This window comes from Aotus nancymaae, unplaced genomic scaffold, assembly GCF_030222135.1.
Source record: "Aotus nancymaae isolate 86718 unplaced genomic scaffold, 86718_ANA_hifiasm-v0.15.2.pri h1tg000016l, whole genome shotgun sequence".
In the NCBI taxonomy this organism is placed as follows: Eukaryota; Metazoa; Chordata; class Mammalia; order Primates; family Aotidae; genus Aotus; species Aotus nancymaae.
Window position 1 is genome coordinate 60,513,773 of NW_026988428.1, and position 26,353 is coordinate 60,540,125.

The following is a 26,353-nucleotide window of genomic DNA, read 5'->3' on the forward strand; positions in this document are numbered from 1 at the left end:
ATATATGTGTAACTGAAGTTCCAGAAATAGAGGAAAAAGAATAGGGCAGAAGAAATATTTAAAAAAGATATCACTTTCACAACTTTCATTTTTAAAATGTTAACTCACATGGTAAAAAATCTTAGGTTATGCCAGGCAGGTTGAACACAAAGAAAATAACACCTAAAAATGACTATAAAACAAAAATACAGAGAAAAATCTTAAAAGCAGTTAGAAGGGGGAAAAGCTCTATTTAGAAAAAGCACAGTGAGCATAATGTCTTACTTCTCCTCAGAAACCATGAAAATCACTAGATAATGAAATGATATATTTTAAATGCTGAAAATATAAACCTTCCATGTTAGAATTTTTTTTTTTTTAAGATAGGGTTTACTCTGTCACCCAGGCTGGAGTGTAGTGATGCCATCTCAGCTCACTGCAGCCTCTGCCTGGGCTCAAGCAATCCTCTTGCCTCAGCCTCTCGAGTAGCTGAAACTACAAGCAAATGCCACCTTGCCCAGCTAATTTTTGTACTTTTGATAGAGACAGGGTTTCACCATGTTGCCCAGGCTGGTCTCAAAGTCCTGGGCTTAAGTGATTCACCACCTTAGCCTCCCAAAGTGCTGGAATTACAAGCATGAGCCACTCGGCCCTGCCCATGTTAGAATTCTGTACCCCAGATAGGTATTATTATTACCTACCTCACAGTGTCTATTTATATGAAGATCAAATGGTTAATAGTGTCAAGCCCTTAGATCAGTACCTGGCCCACAGTAAACACTAAAGTAATGTTCAGTACATAAAATAAAAACTACTCTGCTGCTGGGATTGTAAATTGCTATAATCTCTTTTGGGAAAAAGAATACCTGAAGCAAATGGAACAGTATCATAGCATAACATAGATGGTATTTATTTTCTTCATACTTTTCTACAAACAGGAACTTTCAATATTATTAAAGCAGTACAGGTCTGATAGAAGGCACGCTCCATGAGAACGGGGACTTTGCTTAGTTCACTGCTGTACATCAGCACCTAGACCAGTACCTGGGACTCTGTAAATTAGCTCACACCATGGATATGAGAAGACCTTCTGATAATAATTTATAGTAAATGTATTTTAACTCTGAGTAGACAAAAAAGAAAAAGAGAATAACAATTGAAATTTAGATATATTTAAATCCTTAAAAACCGAAACTGGCTTGTTTGCATGCATATAAGTCATTCTGCCAATGCCTATATCTGTGATGCAGACATCAGCTCTTTCATTTCCAGAAGACCCCCAAAGGAGGAAAGTGACAGCATCATTGTTTTCCTTTATCCTAAAAGCTATAGTGTTTCTTTTTCTTTTTTTGAGATGGAGTCTCACTCTGTCACCAGGCTGGAGTGCAGTGGTGCGATCTCGGCAATAGAACCACCGCAACCTCCGACTCCCTGATTCAAATGATTTTTCCTGCCTCAGCCTCCCGAGCACCTAGAATGACAGGCATGCGCCACCAAGCCCAGCTAATTTTTGTATTTTTAGTGGAGACGGGGCTTCACTGTGTTGGCAAGGAAGGTCTCGATCTCCTGACCTTGTGATCCACCCGCCTCGGCCTCCCAGAGTGCTGGGATTACAGGCGTGAGCCACCGCACCCAGCCGTTATAGTGTTTCTCAGAATCCAGATAAAGAAAACATTTCTTTTCCTTTTTGAGGTTGAAAAATTGAATGAAAAAGAAAAGCATTCAAGCCAGAATTAGAAACCCAGACTCTGAAGTGTTTTGTAGCCAATCTTTTATTATGGTACTTAAAATCAAGGATTTGATTTGATTTTGTATTTGATTACTCATTACAAATCAAGGAATTTTAGAACTAGTAGGGTACTTAGATATTATCATCCCTGCACATTACAAATGATCCAATTGAGTCCTGGCAGTTGTCATAGTACTAATTAGAAACAGAGCTGGCAGTAGAACCCAGGGCTTTTCTTTGACATTCGAGGTTAATTTTCAATGGACTCTGGCTTTGTCAATTTTTCTTTAAGACCTCTTTCACTTCCTCCATCCAGACCCTTTCTTGTTTACATTTTTCCTGCTGATGAATGTCAGATATAGATTTAGAGCATCACTCACTCAAAACTCTTGGGAGTACAGTGCAAGACTTAGTCTAGCTTTTTTCCCATGAATCAAAAGGTATAGGTATCCTATGGGTAAATGTCTTTGAGCATACAGGAAAGATTTTAATTTGCAGTAATCCTAAAGAAAGGTGGAGCGTGTGGTCATAAATGACTTGCTACATTTCTCTGTTAATTTAATGGATGAGTATCCAGAAATCTGCAATTTGGGCTTTAAAATCAAGGCCTTGTTACTTTTTATACTTCAAGAAAATATGGCAGTTACCTATTTGAAAAGTAAATGACAAAAAGTTGTTTATGATATGTAGTGTAAATGCCCATTTCTTTCTCCATTCATCAACATTTTCTCTCGTTGTTAGCAGTGTAATATCCCAGTCACATGGCACCAAAGTATGTTACCAGTGGGAAATCCATACGAGTCCACGGCAACCTCAGTTCTTGCCTCCTCAGAAGAAGGAATCGACCAAGGGACAAAAGGCAGAGTGAGAGATGGAGGCAAGTTTTAGAGCAGGAGTGAAAGTTTATTTAAAAAGCTTTAGAACAGGCACCAAAGGAAGTAAAGTATACTTGGAAGAGGGCCAAACAGGCAACTTGAGAGATCAAGTGCATGGTTTGACCTTTGACATAGGGTTTTATATGTTGGCATGCTTCTGGGATCTTGTGTCCCTTCTCCCCAATTCTTCCCTTGGGGCAGGCTGTCCGCATGCACATTGGGCTGGCAGCACTTGGGAGGGGCCACATGAGCAGTGTATTTACTGGAGTTGTGCACATGCTCACTTGAGGCCTGATGTGAGCATGCGTACAACTCCAGTAACTGGTAACACTCCCTTACCGGTAGCATGTTCCTGTAAGGTCATATACCAGTAAACTCTGCTGCTTTGCCTCTTAGTGTGCATGCTCGAGCCCACTCGCCCAACTCCAGAGATCTTATCTGGAAGCTAATCACGAGTTTCAGGTTTTTCTATCTATTGGGAGACTGCCTTTCCCTGGCGCCAACCACAACCAATTATTATTTAAGAGAAAGTGTAATAACCACCTGACCATCACCTGATGGTTGCCTGACATTCCTGATGGGGGTGGGGAGCCCTCTCCCGCCCTGCTCATGCCTGACTAGCTACCTACTGTAATCTCTTCTCTGTCTCCTAGTTAGGGTTTCTGGACTCTGACTGATATATTCAGAAAACTAAAGGATTGTTTTCAATTGGAAAAATGCAAATATCATAACTATTAATTCCTTCTTCTAGTACACACATATTCAAGCTGAATGAAATTTATCTTAAATACCCCATCTATTCGGTTTCTTTTTTGTCTTTCCAGTTTGTGAAATTATTCTAGATACTTTATTTCCTGCTAAATGGTCTATCTCAAAGCCAGTTTTATCCCACCATTTAACCTGCAGCCAGGCATGATGCTATGTGCCTAAGAATGATATGTCATTATTATTACCACCAATTTTAGAAAATCAGCTTGCTTTAGGGTCATCCTGAGTTGACTTTAAACTTTACATTTTTAATGGGCAGTACAATTACAGATGTTGCTCAGAGAATTGCTTCAAATTTTTCAAACTTGCTGGTTTTTTGTTTTTGTTTTTGTTTTTTTTCCACAGAGTCTCACTCTGTTGCCCAGGTTGGAGTGCAGTGGCAATACCTTGGCTCACTGCAACCTCTAACTCCTGAGTTCAAGCAATTCTTCTGCCTCAGCCTCCCAAGTAGCTGGGATTACAGGTGCCCACCACCATGCCTGGCTAATTTTCTTTTTTTTTTTTTTGTATTTTTAGTAGAGACCTGGTTTTACCATGTTGGACAGGCTGGTTTCAAACTCCTGACCTCAAGTGATACACCCACCTTGACCTCCCAAAGTGCCAAGATTACAGGCATGAGTCACTGCACCTTGTCCAAACTTGCTTTTATGATTGACCACTATTCACATTAACCATCCACTATCATAAGAAAATCTGTCTCTGAGCATTACATCCTCTTCCAATCTAGTTGAACTTGTCCCCATTGCCTTATGTAGAGACTTACTCATGTTTCAATCATAGTGATATTTCATTGTTTTGATTGTTAAAGAGAAATTATTCAAACACATTTTTTAAATGACAAGAAATATTTTATTCAAGACTATTGCAATAGGGGTCAAGACTATTGCAGTAGGGAGAGAGGGTGAATTCAACTCCAAATACAATAGGGACAAGTGGGGATTTAGAGTAAGAGAGAAGATGGACAGTTACTAAGAGGAACTTGCTTAAGGTATCAAGGAAGGGGGTGGGAGGAGAGGAGTTCTCCTCACCCTTGATATCTAGAGTGATATTTTACCTGTTTCTTTTTTTTTTATATCTGGTTTCTCCATGGGACACCTTGATATCACCCTAGATGTCTATCAAGGGTGAGGGGAATTCTCAATAAACTGGCTTAACAGGATTCTTTGCTAAAGTGAGGCTCAGGAGTTCAATTTCAAGGCTTAGCTCAGAAGAGGGCTCTAAGGAGCCTTTCTAAAGTTTGGTCAAAGAGGAAGTCTTTGTCACCTTAATCTTCCAAATTTGAATTCCCCCACTAATAAGGACCAATTTAAAATGTTAGATGTACTTTACAAGTTATTTTCTAGACCTGGAAAATAAGCTCCATCATTACTCATAATGACATTATAGGTAACTGATGCCAGCTGTCTTCATAAGAACAAAATTATCTAGCAGAATTGCACACACACTGACAATTTGGTCCAAATGAATTCTAGGAAATTTGATTAAACTCAGAGGAATAAAAATATTTGTACTATTTATATTGTGCTTAATATTTGCCAGGTACTACCCTGAATCATTTATATAGTTTAATCCATTTAGTCCTCCCAACAGTCTATTCAGAGGTACTACCAACGTTCTATAGAGAAGTACTATTAATATCGCCCTCCCAGGATTACAGACAGAGAAACTGAGGCACATAGCAGTTTCAAAGCTTGTCTGAAGTTACTCAATTATAATATATCAGGTTCGTGATTGGAACCTAGCACTATAAATTTTGAGATGATGTGTTTACTGCAGTGCCTTCCTACTTCTACAAATCTTTTCCTTTCTTTCTCTGAGCAAACACATAAAACTGGAAGGTAAATAGAGGAAGTGGGATGATATTCATTTGTGGAAGTCCATATACTTTGTTATATTCTTCACCTTCAGAGCTTTTAATCTCTAAAACATAGTGCAGTGTTTAGCAGGTCATCAATAATTTTTGTTGTTGGATAAATGGCTGATCGAATGAATTAACAAAAGGAATCCATACTCTATTTCTGATCACCAAAGAGATAAGGAAATTACATTTCTTAAACTCTGACATGCTGAGGGCTGCAATGGCAACATTTTAGGACTAGAAAGCATTACTTGCATTGCACAATACAAAGATGATTGCATGTGTCCATGGGAAGCTCAGCCCACAGAGCCTTTCAATTCAGCTTGGGGTGAGCTAGACTTCAGGCATGAGGATATAATAGTGTGATGAACCTTTCTTCTGAAGGTTCTAGAGCTCTCCTGATAAAAAGCTGTTGGTTTGGGATCCTGTGAGAGCTCCTCTCATTGCTCTTTAGAAGTAATTTAAATTTTCCTGCCACATTTTCTTCTCTGCTCGTATTCCTACCTTCTGGTCATAGAGAAACCTGAAGCCAGAGAAATCAGACAAAAAGGTAAGAGAAAACCAAGCAACGAATGCAGTCTTAGCTGTTGCTAACGTTATTCATAGGAGTGACAAACCGAATGAATCTTAGAGTGAGAGACTGGTCTTTTTTCTTCATTTACACTTTGCCTCGGTCTGGTCTGCACCATAGCTCAGCAGAACTCATTTATCCTAAGAAATCGATGACTAATTTTCTGTGAAGTAGAATCAAGAAATCTGCAATGTTCCATGCTGGTTAAAAATAAATACTGGGTTCACCTTGTGCTTTGAAGTTCAAGCCAAGTAATTGTTGCAAGTTATTTAAGCATTTGAATGAAGAAAAACTGACAAAGTTCACTGTGACTGCATGAAATAAGATGCTGAACTTTTTGGGGCTGAGGGGGTTGGAAGGATAGGTGGAGGAAGATAGTTGTTTCTAGTCTCTGAAATTCAATTCTCTTGTGAGTTTGTTATCACCAAGTGTCACTTTGGCACTCCTGGTGCATATTTATAGTCTAAGGGTTTTCATATAGGATTCAAACATAGGTTAAAGTAGCAGGGAACTTGAGAGCTTCAGGGAAGAATATATTTTAATTGCATCTGATCATTTTATTGAATTTGCCTAGAAAAATCAATTAAAATACAAAACTTAATTTTTATACTTACAGCAGAAATTATACATTCCAGCTTGTGCCTGACTATAGATTTTTGCCTTTTGTTTTTCATTAAATAATCAACTTCAAAGTACTCAGAAGGCTGATGGTTCTATTCTGCTGGATATGGGAGAATTGGAACAGGGCCTTCATTCCATAAACATTTTACCTGTTTCTTTTTCTTCATCTGGCTTCTCCATGGGACATGTTCAAATCCTATACATACCAAACTAGTGACTTTTTAGACGTATGTAATGTTTTTAAAAGATAATAGTATATTGAATCACAAATGGAATTACTGCAATAGTATGAAATATGTATGATTATATGGAACAGCTGAAGAGTTACCAAGTGAATATTAATTACCTTGTGTCCTTCCTTGAGACAGAGGGATATAAAAATAACATGAATCTACTTCGATTAGTTATAAAAAACAATAATCACAAGTAGTTAAAGCCACGTATGGTGACTCAGACTTATAATTCTAACATCGTGGGAAGCCAAGGCAGTTGGACTGCTTGAGGCCAGCCTGAGCAACATACCAAGATGCTGTCTCTGTAAAACAAAAGAATTAGCCAGGTGCACTCCTGTAATCTCAGCTACTTGGGAGGCTGAGGTGGGAGGATCACTTGAGCCTGGGAGGTCAAGGCTGCAGTCAGCTGTGATGGTGCCACTGTACTACAATCTGGGTGGCAGGGTAAGACCCTGTCTCAAAAAATAAATAAATAATATAAAAGACAAGAAGTTAGTTAACTTTGTAAATAAAGAACCTTTAGCAATTCATTTAACTTCTTTGAGCCTCTGTTGTCTTATCTATAATAATGAGGTCTGCATTTTAAGACTGTTGTAAAGGTTAAATGGGATAACACATGTGAAGCCCCTAGCAGAAGGCCTGGCACAAAAAGTTTTAGCTGTTGTTGTTACTATTACTACATTATTATTATTGTTGTTGTTGGTCAAAGCTTATAGTTACAAGACAGTACCAATTACATAATGCTCAAAAAATTTGCAAATTTTTTTCCAATGGGAAAATTGGATGAAGGTGCTCTGGAATGAGCTCTGTAATACTATTTCTATCAGAATATGTCTCAAGGAAGGATCAGAATTCATATCGAACCCTAGCCTTTCTGGCTACCCTAAGACGATGGGGCAAATGCTGATGGGGAAATTCCAAAATAAGCAGCAAAGTTTCCTCTCTTCACTAGAGCTGCCACAGCTTTGCTCAGCAGTCATCTCATTAGTACACCCTCACAAGGCCTCACCCTTTTTCAATTTCAAAAACAATTGCAGCTTTCCTTGTTTCCAAACCAAGCACTATGGTTTGGAAATAACAAAGTAAAAGTGCTGCTCTTGCCCCTAGAGAATACTTAGCCAGACTTATCTTGCCTGTTCCATACTGGAGAGAAGACTACAGGGCTCTGGACATGGAGGTCCTGGGTGAAAATTCTTGCTGTTTCTCCTAGCAATCAGATATCAATCAGACTTGTACAAATTAGCTAAGCTCTCTGCCCTAAGCATTTTCATATGTTACCTCATGGAGTTATTGTAAAGATTATATGAGAAAATACTTGCATGATGTGTGGAACATTGTCTATGTCATAGTAACATGATGTGTGGGACATTGTCTACAGCACAGTAAATGCTCAATAAATGTTAGTGATTCTTATCTATTTTGTTGGATGATATTTGCACTGAAAAGTTAGATATCATTACAGTTTTATTATATACTTTACTTTACAATTTTATTTGACTCAGAGTAAAAGAATTGTGAAAAAGGAGAATTAGAAGTCTTTTTCTTCCCTCAAACCTACAGCCCAGTCTGTGTTCTTGCTTTATTTATTAGTAACATGGGATGTGAGAACTGTCTTCAGATTTAAACTGTTGTACCTTTCATTTAATGGTAAAGGTTCACAAAGTATTGGGACAAGATCTTTGTTAATAAAGTACCTCTAAGCAGTTAAACAGCAAAAATTCACATGCAGATTTGCTCTGGGGAGGAAAAAAAGGCTTAAATTATAAGAGTTTCTTTCAAACTATGGGAAATACAAACTTTTTTATGATGGTGAATCACTTCCGAAATGAAATCTAATCAATCTGATTGAGACTTGTGGGGTGGTCATATATTTTATAACCTTCTGCCCTTCTTATCAGAGAGTTTAGATATTTAATTTTTGCACTTTTTTCTTTCCACCTTGAAATCACTTAGTCCTAGTCCCATCTTGGTTTGGAGCCTGTGTGTGGCGTCTATAAATTTCTCTAACCATGTTTTTTTGTTTAATAGTATAGAACACTGCTGAATTCTTTTAGAGCAAAATGTAGAGCCATTTGTAAGGTGGTAAAGATAATCTGGTGGTGCATTATACAAAACACAATGAGAAGGAAGAAGGTGGACTATCATACTTCTTGAAGACTTAATTTACTTAGATCTTTAAAAAAAATGGGACTAGAAAATAAAATGTAAAGCAAATGTCATTTTCCCCCTTTATAAGGGGATTATTTTTTCTATCTTTGGGAGAAATGAGAGATTTCCAGAGTATGGAGATGCTCAGTTTTCTGCAGGGCACCTTATATTTCTACAATTGTTATATTTCTGATTTCTGGTGTTTGTCAACAGATTTGACTCTTTTGGTGCTGAGAGCTAGTAAAACATTTTATTTAAGGCATTTTGATTGGCAGTTTCAAAAGAACTTATTAGGACATTGTGAGAAGGGAATTTAAATGAGAGGAAATAGAAACATTACAATGAACATAACTAAAACACAACATCATCAATATAAATAAATAATGGTTCATCCCCTATTCCTGATTCAATGGTTTCTTGTTATCTCTTTGACTCCTAACAACAGGCACTCATCCCTTTCATCTTTCTTAGGGTCAATAACAATGAATGGGTGATTTCAGTTATGAGAAAGAAGTAGGTCCCTTTTCGTTTGTAATTGCTTCTCCACTGACCAGATACTCTATGCAATTTACAGCACTTGCCCCAAGGTTTCCTGAATTATCTTTTTTGTCATTTTGCCCTGTACACAGGATATAACAACTGATTGTCTCCAGGCAGTTTTACCTAGACGGAATTCCCTTATTAATCCATCAGTTTTTCAAGAATACTGAAATAAAAGATAAGAAAATGTCTGTAAAAGCAGCATTCTCTTGACTACAGGAAATTTTTTTTTTCCTAAGAATTTTTATGTCGCATTTAGTTTCTTAGGGTAATTAAAACCTGCACTGTTTTCGACTTAACACTAGAACCAAAGTAATTACCAAAAACTATGCACATTTCATTGGTATACTTTGCTAAGGAAAAAAAAAAGGCTTCCATTTTTCTCCTTTTAAGAAGTAGATTCTTCAAACTTCATTAGCTTTACTAACCAATTTACCTCCTCCTCAGCAAAATGTTCTAAGAGTCCTATATTACAATCTTTGATATTGGTTGCTTTGTTTCCAAATGAAACAAATGAACAACAACAAAAAAGAAGTCAGGATTTTTTATTTTACAATATTGGGGTGATATCTCTGTTTTTACATCTGGAAAATGGCACTCCCTCTATTAGAATTATAGTCACTTTAAAGATTTAAATTTTAAACAAGTTATTATTTTTAAGTAATATTTTCAAAACTTCATTTAGAAAACTTGTCATAAGATTATTTTTATAATGTCATTCAAATTTGTTTTCATCATATTCTGACAGATCTTAATCAACCCTGAAGTCCCTTACTAACATTCTGCATATTAGGGTGAAACTCAGGAAAGAATGTCTTTTTTGTTTGTTTGTTTGTTTTTACAGTCTTGAGTCTGGCTCTGTCAGCCAGGTTGGAGTGCAGTGGTAATCTTGGCTCACTGAAGCATCCGCCTACTGGGTTCAAGCCGTTCTCCCACCTTATACTCCTGAGTAGCTGGGACCACAGGTGCCCACCACCATGACTGGCTAATTTTTGTTTTCAATAGAGACAGTGTTTCACCATGTTGGCCAGGCTGGTCTCGAACTCCTGACCTCTAGTGATCTGCCAGCCTCGCCCTCCCAAAGTGCTGAGATTACAGAGGTAAGCCACCATGCCTAGCCAAAAATGTCTTTATCTTGAGCAGAAGAAAAACATGGAGACTTAAAATTTTAGAGCTTTTTTGTTTTTTGTTTTCTTCACTTGCAGAAACCCAGCAATGTTCTTCCTGTTACTCAGTTTTGACATTCTTTGCAGTTAGTTCAACAATGGTTGTTTTTAAAAGCATTTTAATGAAGAAAGAGTGTATTCTAAAGCCTGTCTTCCCCACTGAGTATGGCAAGCTGAGCTTCAATTTGCAGTTCACATGTTGTTTGATAATTGATATATTTCGGAGTTATAGTCTCCTTTTAATGCCTTCTAAGGATAAAGAAACAAAATAAGATAAAGTATGAGGCTCCTGAAAGTTATCTGGTATTTTTTAATAGGTCCATATGAAAAACGAGGTGTGAGACTCAAAAGAAAGTCCGATTGTTAAACAAGCTCTGTGGGTGACTGAGATGGGGATCACTATTCTAGCACTCCTACTTTAAATTCATGACCTACTGATGACGACTTCATCTCTCAATTTAAAGAAAATGCGATGAAAAGTTAAGTTCTTTTGAGGAGCAAAAATAAATTGGTTGGCGATATTAAGGTGTCAGAAACTCAAAGAATTGTAAGCTCTAGGTCTGTTTTAAAAAAAGAAGCTAAAAAGAAATAGACCAAATCTATTTGTTACTTGATTAACTCATTTATTTATTCATTCATTCCATTTATTCATTTACTCAAGGAATCTTTATTGTCTGCCAAATGCTGGGCTCTGCACTAATTTCAGAGGAAACCATGATGAGCAAAAGCCGATAGATGAACGAAAACTCCTGCCCTCATGGAGTTTAAAGTCCAGTAAGAGAATAATCATAACCAATTGTGTCATACAGATAAGCATAAAATTACGAAAGTGTTCACAAAAAAAAAGCATACGGAAAGGGCTTAAATGACAGATTAGACAGAATATTGAAGGTCAGGGAAAGCTTTTCTGTGGAAGTGACACTTTGACATCTGAAGGATGGGAGCTGAAAAAACACAGAAAAGCTGGAGAACATTCTAAGTAAAGGGAACGGCATTCAGTATTCCTGCAGGCTTTCAATACCTTCAGGTACTGTTTTGGTGCTGAAGATACAGCAGTGAACGAAACAAATTTCTTGCCCACAGAGAGCTTATGTTTTAGTTGTAGGACAAACAGATTATAAACAGATGAATGAATTAACATAAACTACATTAGGTGGTGCTAAGAGCTGTGAAGAAACGGAAAGGATGAGCTGAACAGGAGTCCCCAGTGTGGAGGTGAGGTGGGTATTACAGTGATCAGCCTTTCAGCTGAGGCAGCAGGTCATGCAACTGTGGATGACGGAGGAAGGGGGAGAAATAAGAACTGAGGACTGCAGTAGAGCATACCTGGGCACGTTCTGGGAACAGACAGCACTGTGTCTGAATATGTGTTGTGATGGAAAGGGGGAAAAGGAGCAGTGGTAGGAAATGCGATCAGAGAGGTCATGGGGCCAAATCATCCAGTGCCTTGCATGTGAGCCAGGCAACACTTGGAGAGTTTTAGCAAAGAAGGATCACTGGATCTGATATATGAATAAGACTGTTAGTGCAAAGGTGAGGGCAGCAGGAACCACTTAGAGGCTTTTATAATAATGGTTTGGACCAGTTTAGTACAAGCAGAGTTGGTGAGGTGTGATCAGAGATATAGTTGGATATACTTTGAAGGTAGAACTGATGGGATTTGCCAAAGGAATGGAAATTGAGTGTGAGATAAAGAGAGTAAAGGATGGCCTCAACATCTTTGGATTAAGCAACTCATAAAATAGAGCTTGTATTCACTGAGATAGGGAGAATGATGAAGGGAAAAGATTGTGAGGGGTAGTTTAGGAGTTTGTTTTGAGTCATGCAAAGTCAGAGATGCCTTTTAGATATGCCACGTCCTGTGGTGGATAGAGTTTGTCACATTTGATGAACTTGAAGTCACTATCTGGCCAAAGCAAGCATAGGAGACCATGCTGTCCAATGTGCTGAAGAGAGAGACTGGGGCCAGACCACACTGGTCCTGGGGACCACTTTGAAGATTTCAGCCCTCATCCTAAAAGCAACAGCTTGAGGTATCAGATTAAGAGTTCCAAACTGGTCTGGCTGCAGTCTATCAGAGACACTGGAGTTGGGGATTGATAGGAGTAAGAGTAGATGCAGGAAAACTTGTTAGGAAATACAACAGTCCAGACAAGACATTTTGGTGGCTTAGGTCATGTGGTGGTGGTAGACGTGGCAAGACAGAATATTAGAAGATATTCAGGAGGCAAATGCCAGGACTCCATAATGGGTCAATATGGAGTGAAAGAGAAGAAAGTGTCAAAGGTGACTCAGCTTTCTGGCTTGTACAACAAGATAGGCAGTGATTTCATTCACAGAGACAGGAAAAACTGGAATAGGATCAGGGGAAAGGTCATAAGATTAAGATGCCTTTGTAAGATCCAAGTGGAAATGTCAGTAAGCAATTGTGCACCCATCATGGTCTGAAATGCAGAGGTAAGTTCAAGCAGAAGACATTAATTTATGAGAGACATTCTGAAACTGAAAGAAAAGATAGTTTTTGAAAGGGAAGATTGATACATGCAAGAGGGAAAGGATAGTCAACCATGTAGCTCTCTGAGGAGACTGGAGAGAATGGAATTCAAATACAAGTGGGGACATAAGGCCTCTATACAAAGAGAAACAGCTTTTCCCTCTGTTGAAAAAGATGCGTGCGCATACTAGTAAATTTATTTGTATGCTTCATTCATTTGGCAAACATAATGTGCACCTACCACGCACTATGGACATCCTGAAGTTCTGGGGATACAGAAAAAAAAGATACAACCCTCACCATCAAGAATCTCACTGTCTGAGCCAGCAAGGGGAGCTGAAGCAGGGATTCAAGCCAGGACACTCCCGGGCAAGGGCGCGCCACGAATCTCAGAGCCGCTGCTTTGGTTGATGCAGCGGCTCACAGGGCAGCGGATTTTTACTGCCCACAGACCAGGAGATTCACAGGTGGAAAAGCTCCACGGGTTGCCAGCACCGCTGGTTGGACTGGCGCGGCTGCTCTGCCTGCACCCGAGGCAGGGAGCAGCGGCCCCTTGTGCAGAGTGAGCGAGACCGGATCCCCTCTGGGCCAGCAAGGGGAGCTGAGGCAGGGACTCAACCCAAGAGATTCCCCAGCAAAGAGGACGCCTCCAGAAACACGGCTGAACACGGGACGGTCCAGCTCTGTGGAGGAGGGGCGTCACCCACTGGGAAACACCCTGCAGTTCCCAGGACAATTTGCCCACAGCAGCTCAACGAAGCCTCTGCAGGCTGAGTGTGACTAGGCTGCCACCTTGTGGGCAGGGAAAACCATTGCAACAGTGGAAAATCATAACGCCCTAATTCCCTGGGACAGACCACCTAGGGGGAAGAAAAGGGGGTTTATGAGTTCAGCTACTGCAGACTTAAAATTACCAAAATCAGAAAGACAGCAACTACAAAGTCGATAGGTGGATAAATCCACAAAGATGGGAAGAAACCAGCGCAAAAAGGATGAAAACACCCAAAACCAGAACACCTCTCCTCCTACAAGGGAGCACAACTCCTCACCAGCAAGGGAACAAGACTGGATGGAGAATGAGCATGATGAAATGACAGAATCAGCTTTCAGAAAGTGGATAATAAGAAACTTCTGTGAGCTAAAAGAACATGTTCTAACCCAATGCAAAGAAACTAAGAACCTTGAAAAAAGACTTGACGAAATGTTAACGAGAATGGACAACTTAGAGAGGAATATGAGCGAATTGATGGAGCTGAAAAACACAACACGAGAACTTCACGAAGCATGCACAAGTTTCAACAGCCGAATTGACCAAGCAGAAGAAAGGATATCAGAGGTCGAAGATCAACTCAATGAAATAAAACGAGAAGGCAAGATTAGAGAAAACAGGGTAAAAAGGAATGAACAGAGTCAACAAGAAATATGGGACTATGTGAAAAGACCTAATCTACTTTTGATAGGTGTACCTGAATGTGACGAAGAGAATGCATCCAAGCTGGAAAATACTCTTCAGGATATTATCCAGGAAAACTTCCCCAACCTAGCAAGGCAGGCCAATGTTCAAGTCCAGGAAATACAGAGAACACCACAAAGATATTCCTCTAGAAGAGCAACGCCAAGGCACATAATCATCAGATTCGCCAGGGTTGAAATGAAGGAGAAAATACTAAGGGCAGCCAGAGAGAAAGGTCGGGTTACCCACAAAGGGAAGCCCATCAGACTTACAGCAGATCTCTCAGCAGAAACCCTACAGGCCAGAAGGGAGTGGGGGCCGATATTCAACATCCTTAAAGAAAAGAACTTTCAACCCAGAATTTCATATCCAGCCAAACTAAGCTTCATAAGTGAAGGAAAAATAAAATCCTTTGAGAACAAGCAAGCACTCAGAGATTTCATCACCACCAGACCAGCTTTACAAGAGCTCCTGAAGGAGACACTACACATAGAAAAAAACAACCAGTACCAGCCACTCCAAAAATGCACGAAATGGTAAAGAGCATCAACACAATGAAGAATCTGCATCAACCAATGGGCAAAACAGCCAGCTAGCATCAAAATGACAGGATCAAATTCACACATAACAATATTAACCCTAAATGTAAACGGACTAAATGCCCCAATCAAAAGACACAGATTGGCAAATTGGATAAAAAGCCAAAACCCATCAGTGTGCTGTATCCAGGAAACCCACCTCACAAGCAAGGATACACAACGGCTCAAAATAAAGGGATGGAGGAAGATTTACCAAGCAAATGGAGAACAAAAAAAAGCAGGAGTTGCAATTCTCATCTCTGATAAAATAGACTTTAAAGCAACAAAGATCAAAAGAGACAAAGAAGGACATTACATAATGGTAAAAGGATCAATGCAACAAGAAGAGCTAACGATCCTAAATATATATGCACCTAATACAGGAGCACCTAGATACATAAGGCAAGTTCTTAAAGACTTACAAAGAGACCTAGACTCCCACACAATAATAGTGGGAGACTTCAACACACCATTGTCAATATTAGACAGATCAACAAGACAGAAAATTAACAAGGATATCCAGGACTTGAACTCGGACCTGGAACAAGCAAACCTAATAGACATTTGCAGAACTCTCTACCCCAAATCCACAGAATATACATTCTTCTCAGCACCACATCACACCTACTCTAAAATTGACCACATAATTGGAAGTAAATCACTCCTCAGCAAATGCAAAAGAACGGAAACCATAACAAACAGTCTCTCAGACCACAGTGCAATCAAGTTAGAACTCAGAATTCAGAAGCCAACCCAGAACCGCACAGCCTCATGGAAATTGAACAACTTTCTCCTGAATGTTGACTGGATAAACACTGAAATGAAGGCAGAAATAAAGATGTTCTTTGAAACCAACGAGAACGAAGACACCACATACCAGAATCTCTGGGACACATTTAAAGCAGTCTCTAGAGGAAAATATGTAGCAATAGGTGCCCACATGAGAAGAAAGGAGAGATCTAAAATTGACACTCTATCGTCAAAATTGAAAGAGCTAGAGGAGGAAGATCAAAAAAACTCAAAACCTAGCAGAAAACAAGAAATAACTAAGATCAAAGCAGAATTGAAGGAGATAGAGACACGAAAAACCTTTCAAAAAATCAATAAATCCAGGAGCTGGTTTTTTGAAAAGATCAACAAAATAGACAGACCACTAGCCAGACTAATAAAAAAGAAAAGAGAGAATAACCAAATAGATGCAGTAAAAAATGATAAAGGGGATATCACCACAGATGCCAGAGAAATTCAAACCATCATCAGAGATTATTACAAACAACTCTATGCACATAAACTAGAAAACCTGGAAGAAATGGATAAATTCCTGGACAGTTGCCTCCTCCCAAGCCTAAACCAGGAAGAAGTCGAAACCCTGAATAGACCAATAACAAGGTCTGAAGTCGAGGCAGCAATTAAGAGCCTACCACCCAAAAAAAGCCCAGGTCCAGATGGGTTCACAGCTGAATTCTACCAGACATACAAAGAGGAACTGGTACCATTCCTACTGAAACTATTTCAAATAATCCAAAAAGAAGGAATCCTTCCCAAATCATTTTATGAGACCAACATCATCCTAATACCAAAACCCGGCAGAGACTCAACAAGAAAAGAAAATTACAGGCCAATATCCATGATGAACATAGATGCAAAAATCTTCAATAAAATATTGGCAAGCCGATTACAACAGCACATCAAAAAGCTTATCCACCATGATCAAGTAGGATTCATCCCGGGGATGCAAGGCTGGTTCAATATACGCAAGTCTATAAATGTAATTCACCACATAAACAGAACCAAAGACAAAAACCACATGATTATCTCAATTGATGCAGAGAAGGCCTTCGACAAAATTCATCAGCCCTTTATGCTAAAAACTCTCAATAAACTAGGTATCGATGGAACGTACCTCAAAATAATAAAAGCTATTTATGACAAACCAACAGCCAATATCATACTGAATGGGCAAAAACTGGAAGCATTCCCTTTGAAATCGGGCACTAGACAAGGATGCCCTCTCTCACCACTCCTGTTCAATATAGTACTGGAAGTTCTAGCCAGAGCAATCAGACAAGAAAAAGAAATAAAGGGTATTCAATTAGGAAAGGAGGAAGTCAAATTGTCTCTATTTGCAGACGACATGATTGTATATCTAGAAGACCCTATCATCTCAGCCCAAAATCTCCTGAAACTGATAAGCAACTTCAGCAAAGTCTCAGGATACAAAATCAATGTGCAAAAATCACAAGCATTCCTATACACCAATAATAGACTTAAAGAGAGACAAATCAAGAATGAACTGCCATTCACAATTGCTACAAAGAGAATAAAATACCTAGGAATACAACTAACAAGGAACGTAAAGGACCTCTTCAAGGAGAACTACAAACCACTGCTCAACGAAATAAGAGAGGACACAAACAGATGGAGAAACATTCCATGTTCATGGTTAGGAAGAATTAATATCGTGAAAATGGCCATACTGCCCAAAGTAATTTACAGATTCAACGCTATCCCCATCAAGCTACCAATGACCTTCTTCACAGAACTGGAAAAAACCACCTTAAACTTCATATGGAACCAAAAGAGAGCCCGCATAGCCAAGTCAATTCTAAGCAAAAAGAACAAAGCGGGAGGCATCACACTACCAGACTTCAAACTCTACTACAAGGCTACAGTAATCAAAACAGCATGGTACTGGTACCAAAACAGAGATATAGACCAATGGAACAGAACAGAGGCGTCGGAGGCGACACAACATATCTACAACCACCTGATCTTTGACAAACCTGATAAAAACAAGCAATGGGGAAAGGATTCCCTGTTCAATAAGTGGTGTTGGGAAAACTGGCTAACCATATGCAGAAAGCAGAAACTCGACCCCTTCCTGACACCTTACACTAAAATTGACTCCAGATGGATTAAAGACTTAAACATAAGGCCTAACACCATAAAAATACTAGAAGGAAACCTAGGCAAAACCATTCAGGACATAGGCGTAGGCAAGGACTTTATGACCAAAACACCAAAAGCATTGGCAACAAAAGCCAAAATAGACAAATGGGACCTAATCAAACTCCACAGCTTCTGCACGGCAAAAGAAACAGTCAATAGAGTGAATCGGCAACCAACAGAATGGGAAAAAATATTTGCAGCCTACCCATCTGACAAAGGGCTGATATCCAGAATTTACAATGAGCTAAAAAAGATTTACAAGAAAAAAACAAACAAGCCCATTCAAAAATGGGCGAAGGATATGAACAGATACTTTACAAAAGAAGACATACAAGAGGCCAACAAACATATGAAAAAATGCTCATCATTACTGGTCATTAGAGAAATGCAAATCAAAACTACATTGAGATACCATCTCACGCCAGTTAGAATGGCGATCATTAAAAAATCTGGAGAAAATAGATGCTGGAGAGGATGTGGAGAAATAGGAACACTTTTACACTGTTGGTGGGAGTGTAAATTAATTCAACCACTGTGGAAAACAGTGTGGCGATTCCTCAAGGACCTAGAAATAGAAATTCCATTTGACCCAGCAATCCCATTACTGGGCATATATCCAAAGGATTATAAATCGTTCTACTATAAGGACACATGCACACGAATGTTCATCGCAGCACAGTTTACAATAGCAAAGACCTGGAACCAACCCAAATGCCCATCGATGATAGACTGGACGGGAAAAATGTGGCACATATACACCATGGAATATTATGCAGCCATTAAAAATGAGGAGTTCGCGTCCTTTGTAGGGACATGGATGAACCTGGAAACCATCATTCTCAGCAAACTGACACAAGAACACAAAATCAAACACCACATGTTCTCACTCATAGGTGGGTGTTGAACAAGGAGAACACATGGACACAGGGAGGGGAGCACTATACACGGGGGTCTGTTGTGGGGGAGGGGGGACAGCGGGGGGGTGGGGAGTTGGGGAGGGATAGCATGGGGAGAAATGCCAGATATGGGTGAGGGGGAGGGAGGCAGCAAATCACACTGCCATGAATGCACCTATGCAACAACTTTGCATGTTTTTCACATGTACCCCAAAACCTAAAATGCAATAAAAAAAAAAAACAAACTTATCTTTGTAAAAAAAAAAAAAAAAAAAGAATCTCACAGTCATATAAGAGAGATTGTGACAGGACAGCATTCATGAGAGTTGTGGGAACACTGAGCATGGTTACATGAGCACCCTGAAACATTTGCAATGTAGATTTTCAAACGTTTGGAGAATAGATGACCATGATATTATGGCCTATGAAAAGAGCATATCTCAAGGGGGTTGGGAATCTCTCAAGGACAGAATTTGGATTGTGCAACTGATCCCTAGGAGAGGACAAATTCAGTTTCCAATATAAGATGAGGGTCCCAAGATTGAACTATTTGGTAGCAATCCTAGACTAACATTCTTCAGAGACATTTTCTCACCAACTTTCCCCTTGAAAACTAGAGCAAAGGCCTCAGGCTATGCATATCATCAGCATCTAACACCTCCTGGGGTCTTCATTGACCCTGAAACAGCTTTATCCTGGTTCTTTCCTGTCTCACATTCTTTGCCCCCTTGGCCAATATCCAGATTTCAGACCTCTTTAGTCATCTGTCCTTCCCCCACTCACATCTTCACATCCTTTTTTGTTTTCTTCACATACTCAGGTTGTATTTACCCCATTGCCTCCCTTCCTTCTAATCTTTCCATCATGCTTTTGGAAGTCCTTAGATCTTTCACCTCCTTGCCTTAACCAAAAATTGTCTATCCATTAGGACATGACTTCCCCCTGTAGCTACCTCAAATAGAGGTTGTTCATTCATTTTCATTGTCAGGCAGGTGTTCAGCATTTTCTCGCACCCTGAGCATCATACTTTCAGCCATCTTTTTTTAGGCCATCTGATTATTAGTCTACTTAGCATCACTATTATCCATCAACATCTTGGTTATTTTTCTGTATGGTCTTTCATAGTTCTGGCACCTGAGACCCTGTGCTCCTTTTCATTGCAAATCCTGTCACATTGATGAAGGTGACCTAACAAACACACACACAGCCCCAGTGCCCTTTGACTTGCTCAGTTCCAATATCTTCAGGTCCACTCTTCATTGGAAAACTATTCCCTTGGCCACATTATGGACCTTGTCACCCAGAGTTGCTTCAACTCTCAAATCCTGAATTTCAGTATTTCATTCTCTAACAACAATCTGCTTCTGAAAAGAGCTTTCTGTGTTGTGATCACCATACTTATTCTCTGACCTTATTCAGTGCTCTACTCTCTTGCCCCTATTCATGTTCTCTCAATCTATCAGTGCCCTCTTGGCTTCACTTCCATTTCTAACTGGCCAGGTGACATAATTTTTAATCATTCTCTTAAACCATTTTCTTAAACTATACACTCAATTCTCTTGCTACCTTCCATATTTTACCTCCAGAATCCAAATTCTGGAAGGACTCTAATGTCCAGCTTCTCTGCACCTGATTATGCACACCAGTCACAGCTGTGGAAGATTACATGCTCATGTAGATTGATGCCAATAATGATCTCCAATGTTTTGATAGACTGAATCTTGCTCAGAATCACTTCTGTCTGCCCTGATCATCTCCTTCTCACAGCCCTCACTCCTTCACTTTTCACTAATCTTCTCAAGCCCTCTAACCTACAATTTTCCATACCATTTTCAGCACATGACTTCCCTTGCTATCTCAAAAGAAAATAAGAGCCTTAATACAAGAAATCTATCAAGAGCCCCCAAGGATAAATTGGTGAGTACCATCTGTCAACTTCTTTCTTTTTCTCCCTGCATGCATTTGTTCATATTTACACCAAGTGAGTAGATGTCTCCTTGTGTCAGAGATTAATACTTGAACTTGGCTCTGGATTGCATTTGCATGTTTCTTTTCTCACTAATCAGTGCTTCTCACTCTTTACTGTATCAAGAGCCTATTCTTCATTTTTAATTTTGTTTTTAGATCAATGTAAAACACATTTAAGACTTTCTCATATTTCGAAATAATAAAAATAAATAAACCTCCTTTGGCCATTCTGTCTCCTTCTTCCCTGCAGAGCTAGGCTTCTGGAACAAGTTATCCTGTTATACAGCTTCCACAACTTTACTTGCTTTTTCTCTTACCAACTGCAGTCTAATTTCTGCCCTCCACAGTTCAATGAAGCTCCTCCTTCAATGACTGCTAATTATATCCCATTTGTTGAAACTGATGGACATTTTTCTATTCTTATTTTACTTAGTGCTTCTGCCCCATTTGACACTGATGAGAAATCTCATTTGTCTTCAATGTCCTTGCTCCCTCCTCTATGTTCGCTTTTTCTCATGCTCCTTGAGAGCATGACCCTGTTTTCAGGGTCAATGCAGACCCCAGGAGGTGTTAGATGCTGATGATATGCACAGGCTGAGGACTTTGCTCTAGTTTTCAAGGGGAAAGTTGGTGAGAAAATGTCTCTGAAGAAATGTTAGTCTAGGGTTGCTACCAAATAGTTCAATCTTGGGACCCTCATCTTGTAATGGAAATTGCAAGACTCTTCCTCTTCTGTCTTCCCCTTAAATACTGGTGTGACGCCACTGTATGAACTCATCTAGTCCCATGGTTGGAGTTACCACTGATGTGCTGACTCTCCAAACTTGGAGAGTTTCCAACCCAAGCTTCTTGGAATATCTAATTGCTTTATTAGATATGCAAAAGCAACAGAAATTTTGCATAAAGTTTCTCTCATAATCTTTCTCAGCAGACCCGATAGTTCTCTTGTTTTTCATTTTTTAGTCAATATCATCACCACCTGTGTAGTTATCTTAACCAGAAACCAGGAAGTCATCTCTGTTCAGCCTCACCTTCCACATCCAGTAGTTATGAAGTCCTGATGTTTTTGCCTTCTTCATATTAAACTTCTGTCCCTTCTTTCACCCTTTTCACAGCTATATTTTGATTCAGGCTCTCTATATTTCTTTGTTAAATTACTGCCCGTAGTCTGTTATCCACTTCCCCTCCCTCTAGTTGCTATTTGTCTAATTCACTCTCCACACTGCAACTGGATCAACTTTCTAAAGTGCAGATCTCTTCATGTCACTTCCCTCCTCAATGTTCCTCAGTGGTACTCTTAACCTTAAGAATAAAACTCACCCCTTTATGATATAGCTCATGAATACAGCTATTATCTCTGCCTAGAACACCTCCCTTCACTATTCTTCTCCTGACTACAGTAATGCCTACTTATCCTGTCAAATGCAGTTCAGATATTCTCTCCTCAAAAACCATTTCATGATTCTCCCTTCAATATCTGTTAAATGCCCATCCAAGTTGTCCTCGTAGCTTATGTATTTTATTATTTATTTCAATTACCCACCTTATCAACTGTAATTATTCATTGTGCATATATCACATTTTATTGCAATATCTTGGAGAGTATGTTTCTCCTATTGAATGTGAACTGAACAATAATAACAACGCTTATGTATGTTTACTATGCGCCAAGCCTTGATCTAAATGTTGTACTTATGCTGACTCAGTTAGTCCTCCTAGCAACAATTATTTCCATTTTACAAAGCAGAGATCGCATCATTCTTATTCACTATCACCCCATGCTGGCTACATAATGAGTACTTAATAAATACTTGTTGAATGGATGCCTAATGAGTCATTCTATAATATTTAGCAGTGGGAAAGATGTTCATAGAGAAACTGGGTATGATTAATAGACTAGAATAAGAATAAAAACCCTAGGTCAGAATGACATTCCAAACAATAGCTGGGATTTAAGTGCCAATTAGAAAATCCCATCATATTTTTACTGCAGTCCATGCTGGGAATGCAATTTTAGCAGCTTTGTGTGTTGTGGAAACATCCTCTTGTGTATCTCCTGGTATTTCTCCACAATTTCATTCACTTCAAAACTGGCTATTAGTGAGCTGCTTCCCGTAATAAGTCCTGAAGTGAGTCAACAATAAAGAGGCACACTGAGGATTCCAAGCCATGGCAAGAAAATAAATCTATAGCAAATATACATTTACCAATAGTTGGGCTTTTTTCTCTTGTGGTAAACCTATAAGCCATGCGAGAACTTTTCACTGCATGTAGTCCTTTTTAGAGTATGCCCTGGCCCATGTAGTCAGTTCCACCAGCATTACTGAGCACCTACAGTACACAGACATTTTTTCCAGCTCTGGAAAAAAACGGAGTGAGTGATAGGAGCAAATGAGATAAGAGTTAGACTTTTGTCAGAAGATAAAGTGCTGCTGGTCACTACCATATTGCTTTTCCAATAATTTCAGTAAACTCTAGGTTCAATTAAAAAATACAAAACTTAGGAGAGGAGTGGGGAAGAAATAGGGAGAGATGGGTCAACAGGTACAAAGTTACACTTACGAGGAATGAGTTCTGGTGTTCTATTGCACAGTAGGGTGAGTATGATTAACCATACTGTATATTCCAAAATAGCTAGAAGAGAGTACTTTGAATTGCTTCACGGCAAAGAAACGATAAATGTAAGATGTGATGGAAATGCTGAAAACTCTGATTTGATGATTATGCATCGTATACATATATAGAACTACCATACTGTACCCTATAAAAATGCACAATTATTATGTGTCAGTAACAACAAAACAATAGGAAATCTTTTGTAGAATAAATCTGCCAACTAAGAGACATGGCTAGTAGAAACAGATGTGCTTTTGTTACTAAAACTTTAATGTTCGGCAAGAATTACCTTCAATCTTTTGAAGCAGCAAATTATTCCCTAAACCAAAGAAGGGGCACCAGGACGTGGCGGAGAAAAGGAAGGCTGCTAGTTCCCTTATTAGTCCATTTTCACACTGCTATAAAGATATACCCAAGACTGGATAATTAATAAATGAAAGAGGTTTGATTCACTCATGTTTCCACATGGCTCCCGAGGCCTCAGGGAACTTAACAATTATGGTAGAGGGGGAAACAGGCGTATCTTATTACCTGGCAGCAGGTGAGAGAGAAAGAGTGTAAGCATTCAGGAAAAACTACCATTTATAACCATCAGATCTCATGAGAATTCACTCACTATCACGAAAACAACATGAGTGAAACCACCCCATAATCCAATCACTTCGCTTCTTCAGTGTGGGGATTACAGGTCTCTCCCTCAACAATTTGGGATGACAATTAGAGATGAGATATGAGTGGGACACAGAGCCAGACCATATCAGTTCCTTTGATAACTTCAGGCCTCAGTCTCTTGTTTGTGGGACAGGAAACTGAAAATGCCTAAAATTTTGAAAATATAAGAAAACTAGAGCAACAGAGCATCAACCACATTAAAGTGAAGCTGTGTTGTCATCGTTAACTAGCTAGTTAATACAAGTTAGCTTGGTCATTATAGGAGATATTTCTCATTCTTGATAATCACTAGCCCAATCTAAAATATAAAGAAAATTTTTTCCTACCTTGTTTTGACAAATTTTTGTAATCAGTTAAAGATAAGGGCTTCCATGCTTGTAAACAGTATCATGATTCTTTTCACCTTGAAAATACCTATTGAGTTCTACACCCAAACTGAAAAGCATTATTAAATTCACCTTGAGTTAAGTGCAAAAGTGATTGGAATACTGCCCGCAAGTGATAGTGTAGATCAGCAGTTCTTGAAGTGTGGTCCGCGGACTTTTGGAGGTACCTAAGGCACTTTCAAGGGTCTACAGGATCAAAATTGTGCTCATAAAAATACTAAGATGTTATTTGCCTTTTTTACTGTGTTGATATTTGCACTACTGGTGCAACAGCAATGGGGGGTCAAAATTACCCCTAAATGGGACAGCGGTAATTGTATTCTTTATCAGGCACTCAGATTTAAAAAAGCAAAATTTCTGGTTTTACTTAAGATGTCCTTGAAGAAGTATTTGAAAACAGATTTCAGCCCTTGTGCACATATCTAATATTTTGTGTGATGAAATAGAAAGTATATATTAAGAACTGCTGCTGCATTCCTAAGTAGGATGGTTGTCTCAAAGAAAAGCACTTGTGTGATTGAACTGTCAGCTGAAATAGGTGAATCTTTTCATGGAATGTCATTTTTTATCTGGCAGAATGACTGGTAAACTATTTTTCAGATCTGGGTATTTGGCAGACATTTTCTCAAAGTATGTGAACCTGTCACTTAGGAAAATAGCTGACAGCATTTTTGCCAATGATAAACTGAATTTTTAAATGAAAATTAGAGTTTTGGAGGACTTCAGTCAGTCACTGTGAAGCTGACATCTTTTCAACATTTAAAAGATGAGATTGGTGATGGTATTTTAAAATATCATTTTTATATTACATAATGAAATGTGTTAATATTTGGAAGCTCTGCATAACCCAGGGAACCATTATTTTCCAAGTGACCGATGCATGATGCTAAAAAATTACTCATGGATAAAATATCTACTGAGCAAATAGGCCAGTGGATTTTAATGTAACAGAATATGAAAAGTTTATTGATATGGTTTTAGATTCTACATTGCCCTACACTTTAAGAAACTATAATTTGGGCCGGGCGCGGTGGCTCAAGCCTGTAATCCCAGCACTTTGGGAGGCCGAGGCGGGTGGATCACGAGATCAAGAGATCGGGACCATCCTGGTCAACATGGTGAAACTCCGTCTCTACTAAAAACACAAAAAATTAGCTGGGCATAGTGGCGCGTGCCTGTAATCCCAGCTACTCAGGAGGCTGAGGCAGGAGAATTGCCTGAACCTAGGAGGCGGAGGTTGCGGTGAGCCAAGATCGCGCCATTGCACTCCAGCCTGGGTAACAAGAGCGAAACTCCGTCTCAAAAAAAAAGAAAAAAAGAAACTGTAATTTGCCAAGATTTGGGTATAATATCAAAGGAGAATATCCACAATTATCTAAAAAGCCTTTTTAAAATACACCTCTCTTTTCCAACTACATTTATGTCTAAGGCCAGATTTTTTCATGCATTCAACCTAAATAATATAGAGCAACACACTGAATACAGAAACAGATATGAAAATATAATTGTTTTGACTAAGACGTTATATTAATTTAATACTGATACTCAAAGATATTTACAAAAATGTAAAAGTGCCAATCATATATTTATATGTATATATATATAATTTTGGAAAATATAGTCACTTTAAAAAAAGTTATGTGTTTTAACATTCAATAAGTTTATCAATGTTTTAGATAATAAGTAAATATTTTTAAAATGTCTCAGTTTCATTTTCTAATATGTTAAATATTGGTGACTGGAATACGTAAAAGCTCTTTGAGGGTACTTAATAAATTTTAAGAGTATAGAGAAATCCTAGGACAAAAATGTTTGCTAACAGCTGGTTTAGCTGATCATAGTGAGGGAAGGGC

The 26,353-nt window shown here is 38.9% G+C and overlaps 1 protein-coding gene across 2 annotated transcripts in view; it reads left to right on the forward strand.

The window, feature by feature from the left end:
- The window catches only part of FAR2 (fatty acyl-CoA reductase 2), a 159,470-nt gene that overhangs the window by 54,036 nt on the left and 79,081 nt on the right, over nucleotides 1–26,353 (forward strand). The window contains exon 1 of one of the 2 annotated variants that reach the window (XM_012474249.2): nucleotides 5,533–5,759. The exons of the other annotated variant lie outside the window; for it this stretch is intronic. The gene's annotated coding sequence lies outside the window, so the exon portion shown is untranslated. Of the gene's footprint in view, nucleotides 1–5,532; nucleotides 5,760–26,353 lie in introns of those variants that run through there. 2 annotated transcript variants of the gene reach the window in all.